The sequence below is a fragment of the Ambystoma mexicanum genome, chromosome 3p (assembly GCF_040938575.1).
Source record: "Ambystoma mexicanum isolate Mex_15411 chromosome 3p, UKY_AmexF1_1, whole genome shotgun sequence".
In the NCBI taxonomy this organism is placed as follows: Eukaryota; Metazoa; Chordata; class Amphibia; order Caudata; family Ambystomatidae; genus Ambystoma; species Ambystoma mexicanum.
The window spans coordinates 1,030,997,032-1,031,020,087 of NC_090925.1; the positions used below are offsets into that span (position 1 = coordinate 1,030,997,032).

The window sequence follows — 23,056 nt, forward strand, 5'->3', positions numbered from 1 at the left end:
ACGAGAATGGTGTGTGATGTGGATTTTCTTAAAATGTTTTAGAATTGACAATTGGGCCAACTAGGCACACCTCACGGAGGGCAATTAAATAAAATTTTCCCTGACGTAGAGTCCCACGTGACCTGCCTATTTGACCCAAAGGTGCAGGCGGAAAATAATGTATTGTAGTTTTCGCAACTGCTGGTGTTTTAATCGGGTATGGCCAAAAATTTTGTATGATAGTAAATTGAAAAAATTGACGAAAATAGTATTGTGTGTTTTGTGTCCCTGGAAATTAACATAGGGTGAGATTTGCCCCCTGGTGGTTCTAATGCGTAGCCGGTGCATTAGCGCTTGCCAGGGCTAGGAACACCATGCAGGGCTAGAATATTTTGACCCCGACAGGATAAGGGTTTAGGTTGCATTAATGGCATTACAAAGTAATTGGCTCAAGTGAAGCAACTGTTCCCCATTCTGTTTTGTGTGATACAAGTTTACTAGGTAACAGAAAGGACACATACCCGTCGCTAGAGGTAATGTGAAATTTAGCAATATCCCTGTGTGGTGTATGAGCCTGGCGCCATGAGGGCTTTTGAAGAGAATGCCAGGCTCTAGAGGCCCGAGTCCTGACTCCACCTGGCCAATGGGTTTGCCAGAGGGGGTTTTGGGCGAGGGTTGTGACACAATGCCTTTTTTAGGGGCACGCCCAAAAGAACAAGCAGGGGGGGTAGGAAACCCAAGAGGAGGACCGCAGACAAGATTGCAGCAGAGGAGATCCTAGTAATTAATATTTCTGACAAATCTTTGACCAAAGTAGAGGAAGCCACGCTACAGAAAGGCTGGAGCTTTGTACCCACCTACGGCTCCAACCTATTTGACAGCAAAATAGAACTCTATACGTTTGTGAGAAAATTGAAACATAAGGTCTTCTTTGATGAAATGATTATAAGTGGACAAAAAATACCTAGTGAAACAGCTTCTATCTACAAAGAATTTTGAGCCAAAAGACGATTCACACCCCCATTGTGGTGCCATCTATAAGAGATATTTCAAAGACAGGTTACTAAAGAGTTGGAGAAAATCAGTTACAAATCACCACCGTACAGAAATTATAAACCACATGAGGTGAAACTCATTAGAAACCTGTACAGTACGAAAGAAATCACTATACGAGGTGAAGCACTGGTAATCATGAACACCAGCGACTATGACTGGGAATGTGAAAGGTAGCTTCAAGATCTTACCATCTATACCCCCATGGATAATGACCCCACTAAAGCCATCCAACAGAATTTGGAAACCCTCTTTGATGAGGCTGAAGAACTTGAATGGATAAACGCACACACACACACATTTCTGAACAATCCACATCCTAGGATTCCTAACTTTTACACATTACCCAAGATACACAAGGATTTGCATCATCCTCCAGGAAGAACAATAGTGGCAGGAATGAATAGTATTCTTCATCCCCTAGGAATTTTTATTGACATTTTCTTGCAACCATTATTACAGGGCACCAGATCAGATATCAGGGACACTACACACTTCCTTCAGATACTGATAAGAATAATTTCCCACCAAAACTACCTTTTGTTTACTATAAACGTGAAGAGTCTATATACCACAATACCACACGAGTTGGGTATTGAAGCAGTTGAGTGGATGCTCCTGGAAGCACCAGAGACCTTTTGTCATGATCTCTGCTTCCAAAAGGTCAGGGTTTTCCCAACTCCCTTGGAAGCAGATCCATAACCCAGGTTCCGAGTGCCAACCAGTCCCAATTGGGACCTTTTGGACCCAGTCCTGGCGCCAGTGGCACCAGGCTCATAAATATGCCCAGTCCCAGCGCTGGAAGCGCCGGGCTCATAATGCTTGGGTGGACTTACCTTCAGCAGACCATGCTGCTTACTTGCCTGCCAGTTGAGCCTCTGATCCTCTTCTGTTTGGAACTACTTTTCCTGTTGGGTGGGGCTGGAGCCACTCCCTAGATTCAGAACACTGGAACTCTTCTGGAAGGCAGGAACTCTTTTCTTACCAGGAACTCTTTTCTTACTTAGGCGTGGCTGTGGAAGGAGACACCTAAGCACTACAGGAGGCTATTTAAACCACACCCGGTGGATGAATCTTGCTTTGCGTTATTCTGCAACCTCTGCAGCAGAACGCTCATCATGTCTTCTGCATCCGGTCCTGGGCCTAAGGAAAAAGGCTTACCATCCTGAATCCAGTCTTCAGCAACACCTATAAAGACAAGAAAGAACGGGTTAGCATTCCGGCATCTGAAAGGCAAAGGCTTACCATCCTGAATCCAGTCTTCAGCAACACCTATAAAGACAAGAAAGAACAGGTTAGCATTCCGGCATCTGAAAGGCAAAGGCTTACCTACTCTTTGTGCGCTCCGGAGGTCTTCACACTGCGTTCCGGCATCTGAAAGACAAAAGTTTACCAACTCTTCGCACGCTCCGGAGGCCTTCAGCGCTGCATCCCGCATCTGAAAGACAAAACAAGGTGCGTTTAAAGACATTGGGGAACTTTAATACTCACGTGCCATTACTCCTTTCCACAACTAATCCAGTGGGTATTCCGGCACCCTGCAGCCGCTCCGAACTCGTACCTGCAAAATAAAAAGACAGTTAGAGCGCATAGTGAAGCAGGCAACAAGCACTTACTTACGTGCTTCCAGGCGCTTCTATTCATCACACGGGCTCCATCTTCAACTCACTTCAGCCCGTCATCCGCCATCGCCGGAACCCTGCAAAACAAGAGACATCATTACTAAAGACTTTAAAGACATTTGAATGACTCGAAACTTACCGTTCGTGCAGTAAACGACGGACAGCAGTCCTCTGAAGCCAAGAGGCCTGCGCTACCTATCCAGTGAAGAAACTGGTTACAGCACCCTGCCCCGAGGCAGATGGAGAGCTCGGCATTCACTTACCTAAGACATCTTACTCTACACGTCAGGCATACAGTGCACAGAGGTCCAGCCCAAAGAGCCAACCGGGTGCTACACATCACCTTTGAAGATACGGTAGTCGCCCAGTCAAGACCGGCGCCTCTGCGAGAATCAGGTGAGCGTTACACCTTTATTATCTACAGATTTCTGGTACCTCCATGGGGGCCACCATGGCCCCCACATACGCAAATTGTTTCATGCATAAATATGAAACAGATCATGTGCTGAATAAACCACAAAGGAAGAAGTGCATCCACCTATGGGTGCAGTACATGGATATCATCTTTGGAATATGGTCAGGAACAGAGGCAGAATTTGACAACTTTTTCATGTATATAAACAACATTGACCGCAGAATCCACTTCACTAGAGAGGTTTCCAGAAAAGAAATCAATTTTTTGGATGTCAGAGTGAAAATCAACAGTGAGGGGTACAACACCAACTTATTCCGTAAACCGACAGACGGGAATAATTTGCTACACCGTCTAAGCTTCCATCAACCAAGCCTGATCCTCAATCTACCTTACAGCCAACTACTGCGGATAAAGAGGATTGCCAGTGACACTGATTACATTCAACAACCAGATATGGGCATACAGTTCCTAGCCCGACCTATAAGAAAGAGGAGATTGAATCCACAACGCAGCGGATTAACACCATTGACCGGGAAACATTACTATCAGTCAAAACAAAAGACACGAAGGAATTGAAAACACCAGCATGTGTCAGTTCTCAGTACAGAGCAGTAGAATTAAAAACACCCTTAGAAAACAATGCAGAATTTTCAAAGACGATGTAAGGTACAACATCTTTTTCTGGAAACTACGGTTTCTGCATTCCAGAGAAGCCACAATTTATGTAATGAACTAGTAAGAACCAAACCACCTATTAAGGAACTGGCTACACAACATACAGGGACATTTCCCTGTCTACATTGCACCAACTGCAGTTTTGTACTCAAAGGTGACATTGTTTACCATCCATGCACAGGTGAGAAAATCAAACTAAAAACTTTTGGCACCTGCGACAGCACCAACATCTACGGGATCAAATGCCCCTGTGGGCAGTATTATGTAGGGAAGTCAGCACGATCAGCAGAAATCTGCTGGAATGAACATCGTTCATGCATAAGGAATGGCAACCTAAATTCAGCAGTAGCACGTCACTGGATCAAAAAAGGACATAACTTGACTCAAATAAGAATTTTAATCCTTGAAGTGGTATTGAAAAACAACCTGCATGAAGACATCGACCTCAGACTAGATCAAAGAGAAACATTTTGGATAGACAAATTAGGGTCCCTTACCCCGAACGGATTGAATGAGGGGATACATTTCCATTGTTACATCTACATTTTCTGATTATGATTATGACATGGACCCATGGCCATTTATGGGGCTCGAATATGTGATTCTCATTTTATATTACGACATTTAAGTCATGGAATCAAAAGTATTTGACTGTGATTTGGGTTTGTAAAATAAGTCATCATTACTAACTGTGTATACACACTAACATACTAGCTGAGAAGAGAATTGGTTAATAGATATATAATATCAATCTATATTGAGATCTTCACAGGTACTATCTCAAGTATACTGAATACTTTTGCAAATGAACTTGTGCAATGCCACAATCAGTGTTCCAGGTGTACAGTCCCGAGCACCCTCACAAGTGTTTGGGACGTGAGGTGCCGTGTGAGGCGGCACCCATATGCCTGGTAAGCAATAAGCAAGTTACCATATGGAACTGTGCAATTTATGCACACTTAACACATTGGAAAATGAAACTGTGCAACGCCATGTACAATGTACCAGAAGTACCGTCCTGAGCGTACCAACAGGGGCTTGGGGCGTGGGGTGCCGAGTGATGCAGCGCCCATACGCCTGGTAAACAAAGTATTTATGAGTGGGTCTGGTTTGGCGCCCTGGTCGCTGTGGAGATCGCAGGAATGGAGCTCTGCTCTGTGGCTGGGATCTCCATGATGACCGGGAACGCCCACAATTGTGCTACTAAATTTTACACTACATATATCACCACCTGGATTAATGAATTATGGACTGTTAATATCTCCATTATTTTTTATTAACCCCTGTGTAAACGCAAATACTGATAGAACAGTGTGTATAACAGAATCTTTAACGCCACGCTTGACGGCGGAACACACAATAGTCCCGTTGCCTTAGCAACGGATTCTAGCTGGAAGCTGAGATGCGTTTGTGTTTGGCCACTCGACGAATGCTGGTAGGCGAGTGAGGGGATACTCGCAATAAAGGTACCTTGATGACAAGGGTCAAGGGAAGATATTAACTTGGGACATATGCCCTTATTAGCTCTTGTGATCTACACTACGGCGTCCACGCCACAGTAAGGATTCGTTTAGCATCGCTTGAGCACTCGCGCAAAGATGACCGCAATACAATTGCTTACGCAAGTAATATGGGTCAGGCTCTTCATATATGCAGATAACTCTGTTAAGTTGGTTATTTATGCAATTGACACACGTTTCTTGAAGCTCTTCTTTTGGTTATATGTGCTGAAAACAATATGAAACATGGGACCTATGGTATGTGTTTACTTTACTTTATTTATCCTTACCAAATTGTGAATTTGCTGTTACTGTATGATTGTAGACTGAGATTCGCCCTGATGCAGGAATGATTTTCCAAAATGCATTGGCATTAGGACCTTTTATATGTACATGCCTTGATGTCTGCCTCGCTAAGAAGCATTTAGTGAACATAACTAAATATAGCTAATTTTGAAATTGATGACTACGGCTGATTTACTGCAAAAGAAATTGTGAAATACATTGGAACTAGCATCAGAGAGAAACATACTTTTCTTGAAAACTCTTAGTTGCGGTAACATTAGAGAGCGACTGAATAGCCGGATATTTTTACCTAGCTTTTTTGCCTCACAGTTATTTGAAGTCTGGGTGTCTCTGGACTTATTTCAGTCAGCTCCTAAAAAAATACCTTAATAGAGAATACACGATTACTTTGGACTACACGTACAAATAAGTGTGGTGCCCACCTTTTCTGCTTTGCTTCTGATTGGGAGGCACCAGAGGTTATTCCACCTGTAAATAAAAAGCCGACAGCTAAGTACAGAATTTCTAGCTCTGACCCTTTTTACCCCTCCAAGCACCCAACACCAGAAAGCCTTGTAGTGCAGCAGCCACTGCCACAGGTAGACAAAATGCCTATCCTACGATACCCAAGGATAGTGACGACAAATGCTATGAAGCCATGGCCAAGAAGGTTTTTTTGGCCGGCAGTATGGCTTTAAAATCTGCCAATGCTACGTGCACGCTAGCGAGGTTCACATACACCCTTTGGGATTGCATTTCTTTGGCGGCTGATGATATCCCTGAGGGGGAGGAGCAAGGCGGTTTCCTTGACATTGTCAAGGATGGGAAAGACGCAATGTGCGAAACCCTCCAGACTGGTCTCAACTCTGTTGACAGTGTCAGCACAGATTTGCTTGATTGCAATAGTCAGAATTTGTCCCAGTCATACAATCCAGGCTTCTCAACATGCCCTTTGATGGCACGCATTTATTTGGAAAAAAAAGCTGATGAGAGTTTGGAGAAGCTGCAAACTTCCAAGGCAGCGGCAAAATCCCTTGGAGCTGCAATAAGACAAACTCCAAACCGCCCCACAGGTACGCCGTGGATGGGTAGGTACTTTTGCCATTACTCGAGATTTGGAAGAGGCAGAGGACAGCCAGCTCAAAGAGGACAAAGACAATTCCCCTGTGGTGGATGGGGAAGAAGTACTAAGACCGCAACAGCAGCGGCTGCCTTACCTTCAGCCACTGCGTCAGCTGCTCCAAAACCTCTTAGGTCTTTGTTCACAAGACTGCATTAGGAGGACAGTTGACGCAGCATCTGACAGAATGGCAGGCTAATACTTCAGATGCTTGGGCATTAGAAACAGTTGCCCAAGGTTACTGCCTACCTTTCCTGCAACAACCTGTCATCCACCGGGGAACAACTCTTTGAAGGTTCCAGATCCGCTCCTTAAGCAGGAGAGTTTAACCCTGCTAGAGAAAGGTGCTATACAACCAGTACATGTACCGGAGAGGAACATAGGTTGGTACCCCCCATATTTTCTAGTTCCCAAGAAGGAAAGAGGTTTGCGACCCATCTTGGACTTAAGAGACTTGAACAAGTTCCTCAGGAAGGACAAGTTCAAGATGGTAAACCTTTCTCAGATCCTTCAGGCCCTCTAGCTTCAGGATTGGATGGTATCATAGGACCTCCAGAATGCTTACTTTCATGTGCCGATCCATCACTGTAAAGACTGGGGGGGGGAGTCTGTACTCCTGCTCTCTATTTGGTAGAGGAGAGGCACAGATTCTCTATTGTTGGTAGCAATGGACGAGCAATCAGGGCCTAGCTTCTTGGCAGGTGATGCAGGCTGGTTCTTAAGTACAGTGTAGTCCCCAAGCACCCACAAAGGAATGTCCGCACAATGTATTAGTTAAAACAGTGTTTATGTAACGTTCAAGGTTATATACAATATCACAATAACTCACTTTGTACTTGGTTATCTACAATGGCAAATCTATACAGTTCTACGTGGTACCACAATCACTATTTAATCTCTTTAAAGTGCATCAACTGTACGGTTAAATGTCACACAAATCAGTTTGTAAAGGAAACCAACAATAGATATAAGAGGAAAGCAGTTTTTTAGAACAATTGGCTACTAGAACACTGGCCCCTTACCTAGACACAGTTCTGTGTGGAGATCCCCCCCACTTGGGCAACCTGTAGAATAAAGATATATCACAAGCCCAGTCCATATATTGTTCACAAGTCTTTTCAATAGTGTCATGGCCACAGGCCCCAGAACACAAAAACCACACCATCTAGTGATGGGGGGGCAATGGGTCACTTGACTCACTTATGTCCCTTTGGGACCCATAAACACAGGGACCCGGCCTGGCTGGACTCAGTCCTGGCGCCTTTGGTGCCAGGCTCATAAAGAGATGTGAGCAGGAACACTTTAATTCAGTGTAGGAGTGCTTTTATTTTACAAGAACTTTCCAGGAGCTGATACATCCTCATGTGCTGACTCATCGGGTGTGGTTCCCTAGGCCCCGTCTTCATGTGCTGACTCATCAGGTGTGGCAGGCAGGCTGAACCTGGTGGGCGCGGCTTCAGAAGATGAGCTATATAAGCTGCTCCATCCTTAAGGCCGGTGCTTCGCGTACTGTGCACTCGCGTGCGACGTGACGCTCACCGCCGATTGGACCAGTTTACTTACCTTTACCAGGCGTTCTTCTGCATACTCACCTCTAGGAAACCAGTGCTTCATCGCTTTATCTGCAGACTCCTCTCCTGACATGCAGTGATCTTGAGCACGACGCTGCAGCACTGCGCTCCGCATCCACCAACTCCGAGCCTGTGAAGGAGGAGGACAAAGTTAGAACATCCATCCTAGGGCCATGCCGCGTTCGAACCCTGCTCACCCCCTAGTTAACAATTTCCCTCTGGCTTCCGCCTCGAGCTCCTCAGCTTCTGCCGGGCCGGCAACATCACCTGCAAAGGAAGAAAGCAAAAGAGCAAACATCAAAAGTGGAACGGACAGCAATACAAGACAACAAACTTTACAATACAAAAAAAACAGACAAGGAAAGATAAAGGCAAACAGGAACACTTTACCTGAAGTATAGTGGCTTAGTCGCAGCAGGACTGGGCTACCACGTGCAAGCAAGGGACCAGTGAAGGAACTCGGTCCATATCATACAAGCACCCCTGACAGAAGCAGCAGGACGGAGTGCCCGCCTAAACTAATCAACAGGTGAGCTTTCCAGGGACAGCGCATCCCACGGGTACCACTGTTTGGGATAAGGGGTCTGGAAGGGGATTAGGCACACAAGCTGGTGTTGTAGAGTTCCTTGTTGGTAAATCAACGGCCCTTCATAAGTGCACTCCCTTTAAGGCAGGAGCCACAGGTCGTCGGGTGAGGAACAGGGTGAACTAAGGTGGTGAAGTGGCAGCTTCGTTCCTAGCGGTGCTCGTAGACGGAGCCTAGACGTCCTACAAGGAAGAGGCATGCGGGGCACCTCAATGTCGATAGTTCAGGACCGCAAAGAGTTTGAAGAACTGTGGCCCAGCAAGGGCGTCGAGTCGTCAGCATCTCTGTGGTCTTTTAGGTGGTGGGAACCTCACCGGTCGATGCTCCTCGGCACCTCGACGGCCTCGACTTTCTGCAGCGGGACAAAGTGGTCGACGGGGCGGATGAGCGTCCTTGGATTAAATGTTCTTGGGCAATGAGAGCACTGCGGCTCCGGTCGGCGATGGTGCAGGTCGATGGTGACGGACAACAGTCCGGGCGCTTCTCCTTGGGATTCCGCGGCAATCCCAGTCTCCGGTCGGCAGCCTTTCGTAGGTCTGTCTACCAGGGAGCTTTGGCAAAGATCAGCTGGTGCACGATGGTCCCTCGTAGCTCGGGGAGAGGTCTCCTTACCAGGTCCTCTCTTGGATCAGTTCTTGGAGACACAACCGCTTTCAGATCGGCAAAGAAGAGCAACAGCAATTTTTCTCTTCCATCAGGGCTTCAAGGTCGAGCTTTAGTTTCAACTCCAGTTTCTCTTCAGCTTCTGAACGATTGCTAGCAGTGTGAGGCCCCCAGATATACTGGTTGATCTCCCATTCATTCTGCTGGGTCAGACTCGGGCAACCAATCATTCAGAAGGGCGTTCAGCAGTCAGTCAGCCAATCGGTGCATTCAGGCCGTTCTTCTCCATCCATACACTCACAACACAGAATGTGGATCTGGACAAGTACCACGCCATTCAACACTACACACTGCATTCATACCAGTTTCGGGCAGGGCTGTCTCAGTCATTGTGTCAAACACCAGATACCAGACATCCACAACAAGAAGTGTATATTCGTCACAAACTTCATTCACCCAGGTCCCACCCACAGGTGTACCCACAACATACGGTCGTTAGGAAGGCTCCAGCCATTCGGGTCGGCACTTCCCCACACTACCATATATGGAACTTCCACCCAAAAGCCAGTCGGGGGGAACGAACAGAGTCGGTGCTTCCCGCGACTTCGGGAAGATCAAGGTTACAGGCGATGGAAGGCAAGAGGCTACGGGGGCCATCTTGTTTCCATCAGGAATCTACCGATTCTAATGACAGGGCCCGGGCATCCCAAAATGGAGGATGCTCAGGGCACCTGTCAATTCAGCCCGGAGCTGCCACCAGCCCGTACCCTGCTCTGTGGGTCACACACAGGTGCCCAAAAACATACACTAGGTGCATAGGGTTGTACCCCACCCATGGGTGCCATAAGGGTATCCTATGGGTCTGTACACCAAACCAAAAGAGAGCCGCACTGCCAGGAGTCCCACATGGACTCTTGCGCGGAAAACACGACAGAACATACAATAAAATGCAGTAAAGGACAAGGATACAGAGTCCCTGTCTCTCCGATGCATTTCCAGCATCACAATCACAAGCACAGACAGTACCTGAGGTTCGCCTTTGGCGGTTCTCATTATCAGTTTCAGGTTCTGCTATTTGGGCTATCCTCTGCCCCGAGGGTTTTAACCAAGCTAATGGTGGTGGTGGCAGCGAGTCTCGGGAGAGGGGCGATTCGCATCTACCCCTTCCTAGACCATTGGCTGATCAGGGCAAGATCCCCAGAACAGTCCCTGGAACATCTCCGCTCCACCTATCACTCTCTTCACAAGGTGGGCTTCTCCCTCTTCTTCAAGAAGTCCCACATGATACCATCCCAAAGGCTCCAATTCATCGGAGCAGTCCTGGATGCATCCCTGGGAAAAGCCTGAGGTGAGGGCTCAAGACATTTTGCAGATGGTGATAAAATTCCAGAATGCCCAACATCTACTGGCCTTCGATTTTCTGAGGTTGCTACGCCTCATGGCATCCTGCATTTTTCTGGTGCCAGAGGCTCGCCTGAGAATGAGATCTCTTCAGTGGGCTCTCAGGACCCAGTGGTCTCAATTTTCAGGAGGAATGTCAGATCTCCTACAAATCCCAAACAGTGTGTCACTGGATTTTCAGTGGTGGGCCTGTCGGGAGAACATCTTGAAAGGAGAATCGTTTTGGGAACCATGGCCGGAGATAACCATAGTGACTGACGCCTCACTCACGTGGTGGGGAGCACATACCAACGATTTGACCATCAGTGGTCGTTGGTCTCCATCGGAGTCGAAACTACATTATAAACCTTTGTTAGAGCTGAGGGCAATCAAACTAGCGCTGAAGGTCTTTCTGCCATCTGTACGGGGAATTAATGCCCTGATAATGACGTACAACACAGTGGCCATTTACTACCTCAACAAAAGAGAAGTTGTAGGTTCACTACCACTGTGCAGAGAGGCAATGCAGCTCTGGTTTTGGGCAATACAAGAAGGAATATCTGTATCTGCAATTCACCTAGCCGGAGAGAAGAACACAATGGTAGATGCTCTGAGCAGGCAGAACACAGTTTACCACGAGTGGGAAGTAGCGCAGGAAGTCCTTCAAGAGATCTTCACCCTTTGGGGGACCCCTCAAGTGGACCTGTTCGTAACCAGTGCCAACCAGAAGTGTGAACTGTACTGCTCAAGGGGAATTTCCCCCTGAGAGGAGCTCTAGGCGATGTGTTTGTGGTGGACTGGGAATTTCCACTCCTATACGCCTTTCCTCCAATCCCCATCATTCCTCATGAGGTTGAGAAAGTTCAGGAAATCCATGATCCTAGCTGACCCGGACGCGGCCAGGAGGACGTGGTACCCAGACCTTCTGGACGTCCATCTGCCCTCCAATACGTGGTCCACAAAGAAAGGATCTTCTCTCGCAAGAGAAGGGTTGGGTTCTCCATCCGGATATCGGGACTCTCAGCCTTCACGCATGATTTCTAAGAGGCTGAGATACAAGGATTGGGACCTCCCGGATGGCGTAATGGAGATTTTGCTTTCGGCCAGAAGGCCAGCAACCAAATTTTTATACCGCTGTCGTTGGAATATGCTCTGCAGCTGGTGTAGAGATAAAACTGTTGACCCTTTCTCATGTAATACACCGATAGTGTTATCCTTTCTATTTATAGCTGGCAAATTTGCGGCTCCAGATTTGTACCATCAAGGGATGTCTGGCAGCGCTTTCTATTTTTAAACACACTTCGGAGGAAGTCTCCTACTTGTTTTCCCTCCAATCCCGTTTCAAGTCCCACTGTGGGATCTCAAATTGGTGTTAAACTACTTAATGAGAGCTCCTTTCGAGCCTCTACATTCTTGTCCATTAAGGCTTCTAACTCTGAAAACTGTCTTCTTAGTGGCAATTTCATCAACCCGAAGAGTGAGTGAGCTGCAGGCTTTATCCTGCAAGCCTCCTCATACTGTCTTTCATAAAGACAGAGTGGTACTAAAAGTGAAGGCTACTATTCGCCCCAAAATTGTTTCTGAGTTTGATTGCTCAGAAAATAACCTTACCATCTTTTTATCCTCCTCCAATTCTGGGGAAGGAAGAGACTTCACAGGTTTGACCCTAGACGTGCACTTAGCTTTTACATCTCCAGATTGGCAAAATTAAGACGGGATGACCAGTTAATTGTGGGCTATTCAGGTCACAAATTGGGACTGGCCATTACCAAGCAAACTATATCCAGCTGGATTATACTAACAATATCAGAATATTACAAACTGGCAGGTAACTGGCAGATCTCGGGAGGATAGCTCAGGGGCAACATGCTCGCCTTGGAAGCAAGACGACAGAGCAACACAGTTTCAATCCCCGGGTCCGCGCTTAGAAACCTCTGGGTATTAAGCGCGTTCTACATAACCTATGATATATCATAAGGACCCTCCAAAACATCTAAGAGCCCATTCGACCAAGGGCATTGCAACTTCGTCTGCCTTGCAGAGGGGAGTTCTGATAAGATGTATGTGCAGCTGCCACAGGGTAGTCTGTGCACAACTTTACTAAACATTACAGTTTGGACTTCTCTTCGGGCCAAGATTCTGCGTTTGGAAAAGCAGTATTGCATTCAGTGCATATATAAAATATGGATGCCACACTAATTTCTACTCCCACCTACAAATAACGTAAACTGCTTTGCAAGTGTTTCAAAGATGAGGAATACGTGGGGGGGGGACACAATCCATTCCAAGAACAAGTTACTTACCCTTGGTAACGTTCTTTCGACTGGATGTTCCTCCCACTTATTCCTTATTACCCCTCCCAACCTACCCCGCTGTAGAATTTCCCTTGCGGTTGCAGTTTAAGCTCTCTCAAGGGGAGTAACCGTTGAACGCAAAGTAATGCTCCACTTGTGAAAACAAAACTAAGGCCAACGGGTGCTACGCGTGCAACGTATACCTGCATTGATGTCGATGTCAAGTCGGAGGCCTCTGAGGGACATCGACTCGACAGACATCGAAGCACAGCGCCCCCCTGCTGAAATTTATTTTCTGAGGCAGCAAAGCTGGGATATTGGAAATGTCAAAGATAAGCAATACTTGTGTGGCGGCACGCCGTACAAATACAAGGCATTACCCTTACTGCTTCAAGATGGTCATCAAAGCTATGACAGCTGTTGCTTCACTTCTGTACTAGGGTGAGATCAATTTTTAACTCTCCTCTGTTTGATGGGAGCTGCTCTTCTACTCTGGCCAGTACAATTTGCTCTGATAAGTTAACAGGTTGCCCCTGTTGTACTTCCCCATACTTTATGTATAGTGGCCCTCAAAGGTTTCCGAAAAAGGCAAGACTGGTGCACTATCCTCAATGTGATGTGTAGTGCACCCAAAATCCCTCACGCGTCGAGGTCCCTACTGATTGTTTTTTTTCCACCAACCTAGTTGGTCGCTTATGCAGAGCTCGTAAGAGTTTATATTGCTAATGTTTATTTCCACACCCTACGGACGTCTAGTCACTTCGATGATCTTCGGCTGCTTTGTGGGTTTCCTGCCGCCGCTGACATCTACATCTGCTCGAAGACTGTCAACTGCGTGGCCTCCGGCCAAGCCCTTACAGTAGGGAGTGTGGGGACCTGGGTTTTATTCCTATAGGAGAATGCATTTCCTGCACCCCTCTTTTTCTCTTATTGGTCTGGCTGCTGCTACCCTATGCTATGGAGAGGACACCCTTTAAATTCTGCCCGTCATGTAGCAGCAAGTTTCCTTGGAAGGACACCCATCGCCATCTGTCTTCCTCGTGACCACGACGAGCGCTCATGCAAGGCTTGTAGGCTCCTTCGACCGAAGATCTTGAAAGACAGGCAGACTAAATGGTGGGTGGCCTGTGCTATGCAGGCCGAAGGCCTTTCTCCTGTCACCGACATCGCTTCGGACGACGAATCTGTTGGCAGTCATGACACCGATTTGGAAGCATTCGACCTCCAGAGCCTGTGTTCTCCTAGATGCCCATCCCTGGCCCCGATAGAAAGGACACCGGCACTGTCATGGGGAAATTACACCACAGCGACAAGTTTCAGCGGCACCTGCCGAACCTCGCCGTTCTACACCCTCCACGCAACCACAGGCACGGCATGCGACTGGGCACCTTTCTGGAATGGGCGTTCCTTCTAAAAGAGCCTTGGTTGCCGACCCGCCATCAATAGTGTGTGCAAGCGGTGGTAAACAACGGTATTTATTCAGTGTACTTCCTGGTACCCGAAAAGGATCTCACCATGTGCTCTGTTTTAGACTTGGGCCGTGAACAAGTATGCCAAACCTCAAAAGTTCAGGATGCCAACACTTCTGGAGGTAATCCCGCTGCTGCAGCAGGGGGATTATATGGCCACATTGGGAATGAAAGATGCATACTTTCATAAATCAATGTTGCCAGCGCACACACAGTACCTCAGGTTCATGATAGAGGACACCCACTATCAGTTCAAGGTTCTCCCCTTCGGCATTGCCTCAGCCCCAAGGGTGTTCACAAAGGTGCTGGCGGTAGTAGCGGCTCACCTGCGCATTCAATCCATCCCAGTCTATCCTTACCTCGACGACTGGCTCATAAGAGGGGATTCATATGGAACATGCCAGACAAATACCCAGAGGACAGTAGATCTGCTCTCAACCTAGGATTCTCCATCAACGAGAAAAAATCAGTTTCTGGGGGCTCTAATTCAGACAGAAGACGGGCTAATCTTCCCCTCCGACAGGGTCCAAAACATGCTGTTCCAGATCCCTCACTACGTAGCCAGTCACCAAGTGACTGTATGCAAAGCCATGCGACTGATGAGGATGATGGCTTCCAGCGTCTACCTAGTTTCTCACGCTCGCATGCGCCCCATGCATGAGTGGCTCTCGAGCCTATCGTGTCAGGCCAGCGGCTAGTGGGACGATCTAGTGGTTGTCTCAGTAGCCCTTGTTCAGTCTCTGCAGTGGTGGTCAAGGGAAAAACCTTCTGCAATGGAAAGCCGTCACCACTACTATGCCCAGTAGAAGCCACTGTCGTCAGACGCATCTCTTACGGGGTGGTGAGCTCACCTTCTTCAACAGACAGCGCAGTGTGTGATCGCCAGCAGTAGTATCCAATCACATCAACCTGTTTGAACTACTAGCAGTGTTCAAGGCCTTCCAAACACACCTCCAGGGGAAACCGTTCTAGTCCTCAGACAGTACTACAGCCATGTACTACTTAGACAGCTGTCCAAACTGTCCCAGAACATTTGGAAGTGGGCACTCAAACACATGTTCCTTCTTTCACAACATGTTCCAGGGGAACTCGATGGTCTGGCAGACATACTCAGCAGAGACTTCCCCCCTTCACATAGAGCACGGGTGGTGGCTACAGGCGGACATTTTACTCAGCGTCTTCACAGAATGGGACTTCCCAGAGATCGACTTATTCGCCACACTGGAGAATGCCCAATGCCCAGATTACACCTCCAGATGCCCACAGAACCGCTCCAAGGGAAATGTTCTTTGGTGAACATGGTCTGGGAGGTTTGTCCATGCCCCTGTAACGCTCACCTGATTCCCGCAGAGGCGCCGGTCTTGACTGGGTGAATGCCGTATCTTCAAAGGTGATGTGTAACACACGGTTGGCTCTTTGGGCTGGACCTCTGTGCACTGTATGTCTGACTCGAAGATTAAGATGTCTGCAGATAGAAAATATGGGATTAATGAACTGGGGTTATTGGGTGCCTCTCTCCTCTTCCCTTTCTCTTCTCCTGTAGAACCCCAAAGGTTAACACCCTCACCTTAGGTAAGTGAACGCCAAGCTCTCCATCTGCCTCGGGGCAGGGTGCCGTAACCAGTTTCTTCACTGGATAAGGGTGCAGGCCTCTTGACCTCAGAGGACTGCTGTCCGTCGTTAACTGCACGAACGGTAAGTTCTGGGCACTTCAAATGTCTTAAAAGTCTTTTGTAATGATATCTCTTGTTTTGCAGGGTTCCGGCGATGGCGGATGGCGGGCTGATGAGAGTTGAGGATCGAACCCGCGTGAGGAATAGAAGCGCCTGGAGGCACGTAAGTAAGCGCTTGTAGCCTGCTTCACGATGCGCACTAACTGTCCCTTTTATCTTGCAGGTACAAGTTCGGAGCTTTAGAGAAGCTGAAGGGTGCTGGAATACCCACTGGATTCGGCGTGGGAAGGCGTAATGGCACGTGAGTAATAAAGTTGCCCAATGTCTTTAAACGCACCTTCTTTTGTCTTTCAGATGCGGGATGCAGCGCCGAAGGCCTCCGGAGCGTGCGAAGAGCTGGTAAGCTTTTGTCTTTCAGATGCCGGAATGCAGTGCGAAGACCTCCGGAGCATGCGAAGAGTAGGTAAGCCTTTGTCTTTCAGATGCCGGAATGCAGCGCGAGGCGTTGGTGACAGCCGATGGACCAGGTAAGAGATGCGCTGCCACTGAAGACCGTAGTGCTAACCTGTTCTTTCTTTGTCTTTACAGGTGCTGCTGAAGACTGGATTCCAGGATGGTAAGCCTTTGTTCCCTTAGGCCCAGGATCAGAAGCAGAAGACACGATGAGCGTTCTGCTGCAGAGAATGCAGAATAACGCAAAGCAAGATTCATCCATCGGGTGTGGTTTATATAGCCTCCTGTAGTGCTTAGGTGTCTCCTTCCACAGCCACGCCTAAGAAAAGAGTTCCTGCTTTCCAGAAGAGTTCCAGTGTTCTGAACCTAGGGAGTGGCTCCTGCCCCACCCAACAGGAAAAGTAGTCCCAAACAGAAGAGGATCAGGGGTTCAACTGGCAGGTAAGTAAGCAGCATGGTCTGCTGCAGGTAAGTCCACCCAAGCATTATGAGCCCGGCGCTTCCAGCGCTGGGACTGGGCATCTTTATGAGCCTGGTGCCACTGGCGCCAGGACAGGGTCCAAAAGGTCCCAATTGGGACTGGCTGGCACTCGGAACCGGGGTTATGGGTCTGCTTCCAAGGGAGTCGGGCAAGTCCTGATCTTTTGGAAGCAGAGATCATGACATCCCCCCAAACCTCCAGATTCCCCTGCTAAACAGAATAGTGCGCAAGATGCACCAGGAACCAGTCCCGATAATCCTGGTGGCCCCTGTGTGGGCCTGCCAACCTTGGTTCTCCCATCTCATGGCAATGTCAGTCTCCCCTCCCAGGAAGCTGCCGTGCCCATACAACATGCTGTCTCAAGATCAGGGAGAGAGACACTACACCCATTCCTTCAAACACTCAACTTGGTGGCGCCTGAGATCATAGAGTTTGGGCAACTTCAGCTCCCTCAGATGCATGGACCTACTCGGAGCGGCTCGGAAACCTACCACCAAACATTGCTACTCCAGCAAATGGAAGCGCTTTGTTATCTCGTGTAATGTCAAGGGCGTCAATCTTATCGATTGCTCACCTAAAGATATCGTCCTTTACCTAACACACCTGTTAGATTCTGGACTGGTTTTTAATACTCTTAAAATCCACTTAGTTGTGCTTTCGGCGTACACCACGTCCCAGAGCAAGGTCTCCTGGTGGAAAATTCCTGTAATTAAAGCATTTATGGAGGTGGTAAAAAGACTTCATCCCCCTATTTCCAATTTGGTTCCCGGGTGGGACCTGAATGTTCTTACCAGACTAATGGGACCTCCCTTTGAACCCATGCACAAGGCTAGCCTTAAAGCACTCATTTACAAGACTGCCTTTCTGGTGGCCATCAACTCTATAAGGAGAGTTATTGTACTGCAGGCCCTTTCAGTTCAGGACCCATTCATCACGATTCACAAAGACAAGGTGGTTTTGTGCACACACCCTTGCTTTGCGCCCAAATTTATCTTAATGTTCCATGTAAACCATTCCATAGAACTACCCACCTTTTTCCAGAACCCCACTAACATGGCTGAAAGAAGCCTTCACACAATGGATGTAAGGAGAGTGGTTATCTACTATCTAGAAATGACAAAGCCACTAAGAAAAACAAATCAGTTCTTGGTCTCAGTGGCAGCTGTTAGGGAAGGGGACCCGGTCTCTAAATCGGCTACTTCTAAGTGGATCGTAAACTGCATCACACTGTTACACTCTTGCCAAGAGAAGTCTACCCTTCATGCCTAGAGCACACTCTACCTGGGGCACAGGGGCTATCATAGCATTCATTGCAAATGTTGCTCTAGATTCAATTTGCAAAGCAGCAACCTGGAGTTCTGTACACAACACTACAGCCTGGATACACACTATAGGTCTGATTCTCAGGTGGGACAAGGGGTGCTAAAACATCCCTTTGCTACTGTTCCTTCTCATATCCCACCACCATCTCTGGCTACTGCTTGCTAGTCTCTGCACAGCATGTGATTCTAAACAGATTCACAAGCATCAGAAGACCTGCATTACTCACCGTAACAGCATTTTTGATGATTCCATCTGCTTAGATTCACATGCGCCCACCCTTTCTCCCCTCGTGGAGTAGAAGGAACATAGGCTTCTTGCGCCGGCTCTCTTCTGTACACGCTCGCGCACTCTATAAGGCTCCCTCATGGCAGAAAAAAACAACCAGTGGGACCTCGAAGCATGAGGTATTTTTGGGTACACTACACGTAACGTTTTCGTAGCAATCTTTTAACTTGGCCACCACTTTCATTTCATATCCTTCATGATGGCTTTCTGGCGTTGCCATCACTTGTTTCACACCTCTCATTCCGTGGTAATTCCCATTGGTGCCACCTTGCTTCTATTTCCTTCGTAAAGGCTCATTACTGTTTTTTGTTCTATACAGTATCCAAATATATTTGCACTGTCTTTCAGTCACTTCATTATTCAATTGTACGTGTTTCAACTTTCAAAAGCACTTGTAATAGCTTGCAGCTTATTCAGTATTTAAATGTACTAGCTTTAGCCTTCCATAGTACTTATGCTTGTTCAGCATTCACAGATGCTTGTTTCCAGTCCCCGCAGTGCCCCGGTATGAGTGTTCCCTTCTTGTCACTCTCTGGAATTGAGCGGCAGCTCCTTCAGGTTTCTTGGCTTCGCTTCCCAGCTTAGATTCGGTCTGCCTTCCTTTCGCGGGAGTTAGGAGCAGCATTCAACGTCCTTAAATGCTGTAACACGTAGCTCCGCTCTTTCCCAGCGGAAGGTACCGAGCTGTTTTGAGACTTGCAACGATCGGGAGGCTTTGGTGCCCCACAGCTCTTGCTGTGAGCACCGGGCAGGGAGGACCGCAGGGTCACAGACCCGCTCATGGCCAGCCTTGGCCCTGACATCTTTTCTGCACTCCTGCTGTACATGGCTTCTCTCAAGCTGGTTCCTCTCCCAAGTCGCTCTGCTCCTCCAGGCTGCGTCCTTCTCTCCAAGCCGTCTCTCTCCTTGTGCTGGGCGGTCACCCTTTTTATACACCTGGGACTTGGCAAATTCTTGCAGATGTGAGTCTTGAACTCTGATTGCCTGACCATGCTGAAACCTATTAGCTGGACATGCCTTGCTATTACAACTGCACTCCTCCAAGGCCCTCGGTACCAATGGTTTTTAGGGAAGTTTAAATGCATGGAAGTGTGCATAACACCCGGTTGCTTCTTTCTTATTTTGGTATTGAGCTGATATGTGTTTGTATTAACAAGAGTAGGCTGATGTGTTGATCCTGCCCAAATGAAGATCTATCCTCCCAGTTGGTCTCTTCCTCGTCCCAGTATAAAAATGGCATTTCGGAGGGCCATTTGTAAAGGAAGAAAGGGGGAAAAGGTTGACGGTAACCTACAAAGGCTGTTTGGACAGGAAGGTTCAGCATGACATGTCTCACCCAAGGACGTCCTCTCCCCATTACCCAAGTTCCCTCCACCCAGGTGATCCTCCCTCACATAGCCACCCTCTGGGTTGGGATGCTAAAGTGATGGCCTTTCCCTGGCCACCTGAGCAGAGGATGCTGGGGGGGGGGGGGGAGTGAGGACTCCCTCTGGTTCCTCATAGAATGGAGGCGCACCCTCACAGCCTGCTTGGCTGATGTTAGATGGTGTGAGAAACCGGAGAGTATTCTCGCTCCTGTTCCCCATAGTTCTTCTCCACAGGTGGCCAGGGAAAGGTTATTGCTTTTGGATCCTGACCCTGGGGTGGACAAGTGAGGGAGGATCACCTGGGTGGAGGGTCCTTGGGGTCTTTGAGTGCTGTGCCCTTGGGTGCGACATGGTATCCCTGTTCCCTACTGACTAACAGTCCAACCCTTCCCCAGCCTTCATGGGCTATTGTAAGTCCACTCCCCTGACTACTTAATATATGACCATTGACAGTACTGGGAAGAAGGGGTAACTGTGTAATGAAGACTAGGTGCTTTTACCACTCTGGTACTGGGATCAGGAAGATGGGTGCTAAAGATATTCAGGGTCAGGCATGTCCTTTTGATTATGGTCAGAAAGGCCCATTGGAGATTCGCACCTGCAGCCTGTCAAGGGGCTGCAGGTGTATAAAAGACACTCCAATCAAGAGTCCCAGAGAGAGGCGGTGACGATGATGTTGAAGCAGCAGAGAGGCCAAGAGAAGCAGCAGGGAGCTGTTTGTGAAGCATGCTGACGGTTCATGGAAGTGTGGCCTGGGAGCTGGGACTCCGTGGAACTGATCGGAACCAGGGAAGTGAGCTGTGCAGCGGCCTGTCCCTTTTCTGGTGTTCAGTGCTTGTTCTCCTGTGCACAGAAGCTGACGCAGAAGTGCCCGAGGGGCAGGAGGTGGAGCCCTGAGGCGGAGAGCAGAAGGCTGAATTATCTACGCTGCTCGAAAACCTGTGGACACAACTGTCAATTTTCTATCAAAGGAGAAACCTGGTATGCAAGTGCTTGAACTTTCGGGAGTAGTTGCGCATTTGACAGAGCACGTTTTCAAAGGTCTCTGATGTGAATCCTTGTTAATTATTGAACAGTTAAGAATACATTGTAGCAGAGTATTTACGTGCATAAGAAAGCACGTTTTTGAAAGTCTCAGCATGCCGGCCACTTCATTAAAGGCACCTTTTTTTAAAACACATTTTCATTGGTTTTTACAACAAACAAAACAAAACCATCACACCCGACATTTTCGGTCACAAGCCTCTTAGCATACATTTGCATGTTATTTATTATTGTCTTCCCCCTACCCCCCACTTTAACTCGAGCTTTCACCTCAGTTCTTCGGACTGCCCTTCTCTTGGGGTTACTCCCTTTCGCCGTTTTAGGGCGTGCCGCATTCGCTGGAATTGGCATGGGAGGATCCCGACAATGTGGCTACCATTTGTCTCCATGCTATCAGAGTTCCCACTTCATTATCCTCCCCTCTATTAGCTGCCTCATACCATGCTACTGTCTCAGCATCTGCCCATTTCAGGAGATCGTTCCACCATACCTCTAATCTGGGTCTGAAGGCTGCTTTCCAGCTCATGGCTATTCTCCTTTTGGCCAGAATGTAGGCCAGGTCCTTCAGTTTGCATACGTGTTTCAGGTTGCGAGGTCTGCTGAATCCCCCCATCATGCTGATTAAAGGTAACTTACAATGATATTAAACATGTTGAACTGATTGAATTTCGAACCAAATGAAAGCCTGAACAAGTACAACCTCATGGTAATTGAATTCAGAACTGAATAAAAACTTAATAATCAGAACTGTTACATATGGGGATTAAAACTGAATGGAGATTTAAAACCACCATACTGAACCATAAAGTGAACAGAACTTTAACGGTGCAAGTGAACCATTTTAAGAAGACTGAAAATATTATGGTAACATTAATACTGAGTCTTGGGGAAGGGAACCCTGAGGCTATTGTTTGGAGGATGAAGTCTCAAGAATCCTGTGTGTTTGAAATTGTTATTTGGAACTTGGGGAAGGGAACCCAGAGTATTGGTCAAAAACATATTATCCTGAATTTAAGAAAGGCTGTTCTGAAACTTGTATTGAAACTGCTTTTTACTTGGGGACAGAGCTGAAAGAAAGCTGTGCACCAGACGAGACTCAGAACTATGTGTTGGACACTGTTTTGTTGGTTGCTGACATCCCCACACATTGTTTAGATTAGCTTTGAGGGCAAATATAGGTTTTGGAAAGAGACAGATTAAGTTGAACTCTTTGACACGACTTTCCTTAGTTTTATTTCGGTAGGGAAATCCCACCACAGTATAGGGCAAGATAGGCCTTTTAACATCCTGACTTTTAAGTTAGTGTTTTATTTCTAATTCAGAATCAGTTGAATGTGTTTTACTCTAAAATGTTTTCACAATGGGAATTACTCTTCTTTCTCTCTCCCTCCAAGGATCATAAAGGGATAGGCTAACTAAACGAAGAGTATTTTCCTTTAGCCAGGTGTACTAAGATTATGCTGGGTGCTGGTAAAATAACTCTGTAAATTAAGCAACCACTTTTGAGTTCTATGTGCAAGCTGCACTCGTAAAGTATAATCCCAGCAGGGCCTATATAGCCCTTCATACTTCCAAGGTAGAAAACCTGAATAGCATGAGTGGGGTGATGTAATTTACTTGCAGTACTTACTTGCTGGATGAATATGGCCTGAGGTGCTAGAAAAAAATGCAATTTAATGTGTTTGGTAAATGTAGGGATGCACATAATGGTGAAATATTGAATAGTCTGCAGTAAAAGAAGCCTGTCAATACTTGTTTTTCTCAATCTTGGAATGCCTGACTAATAACACTAGCTACACCCCCTCAACGCCACAATGTACCCCCCTAATAGTCGGCCACTTGGCACATTCAATAAATGCATATATTGGACAAAACTAGG

The 23,056-nt window shown here is 47.4% G+C and overlaps 1 protein-coding gene across 1 annotated transcript in view; it reads left to right on the plus strand.

Moving 5' to 3' along the window:
• The window catches only part of ACTR5 (actin related protein 5), a 508,848-nt gene that overhangs the window by 400,571 nt on the left and 85,221 nt on the right, over window positions 1–23,056 (plus strand). The gene's annotated exons all lie outside the window — the stretch shown is intronic.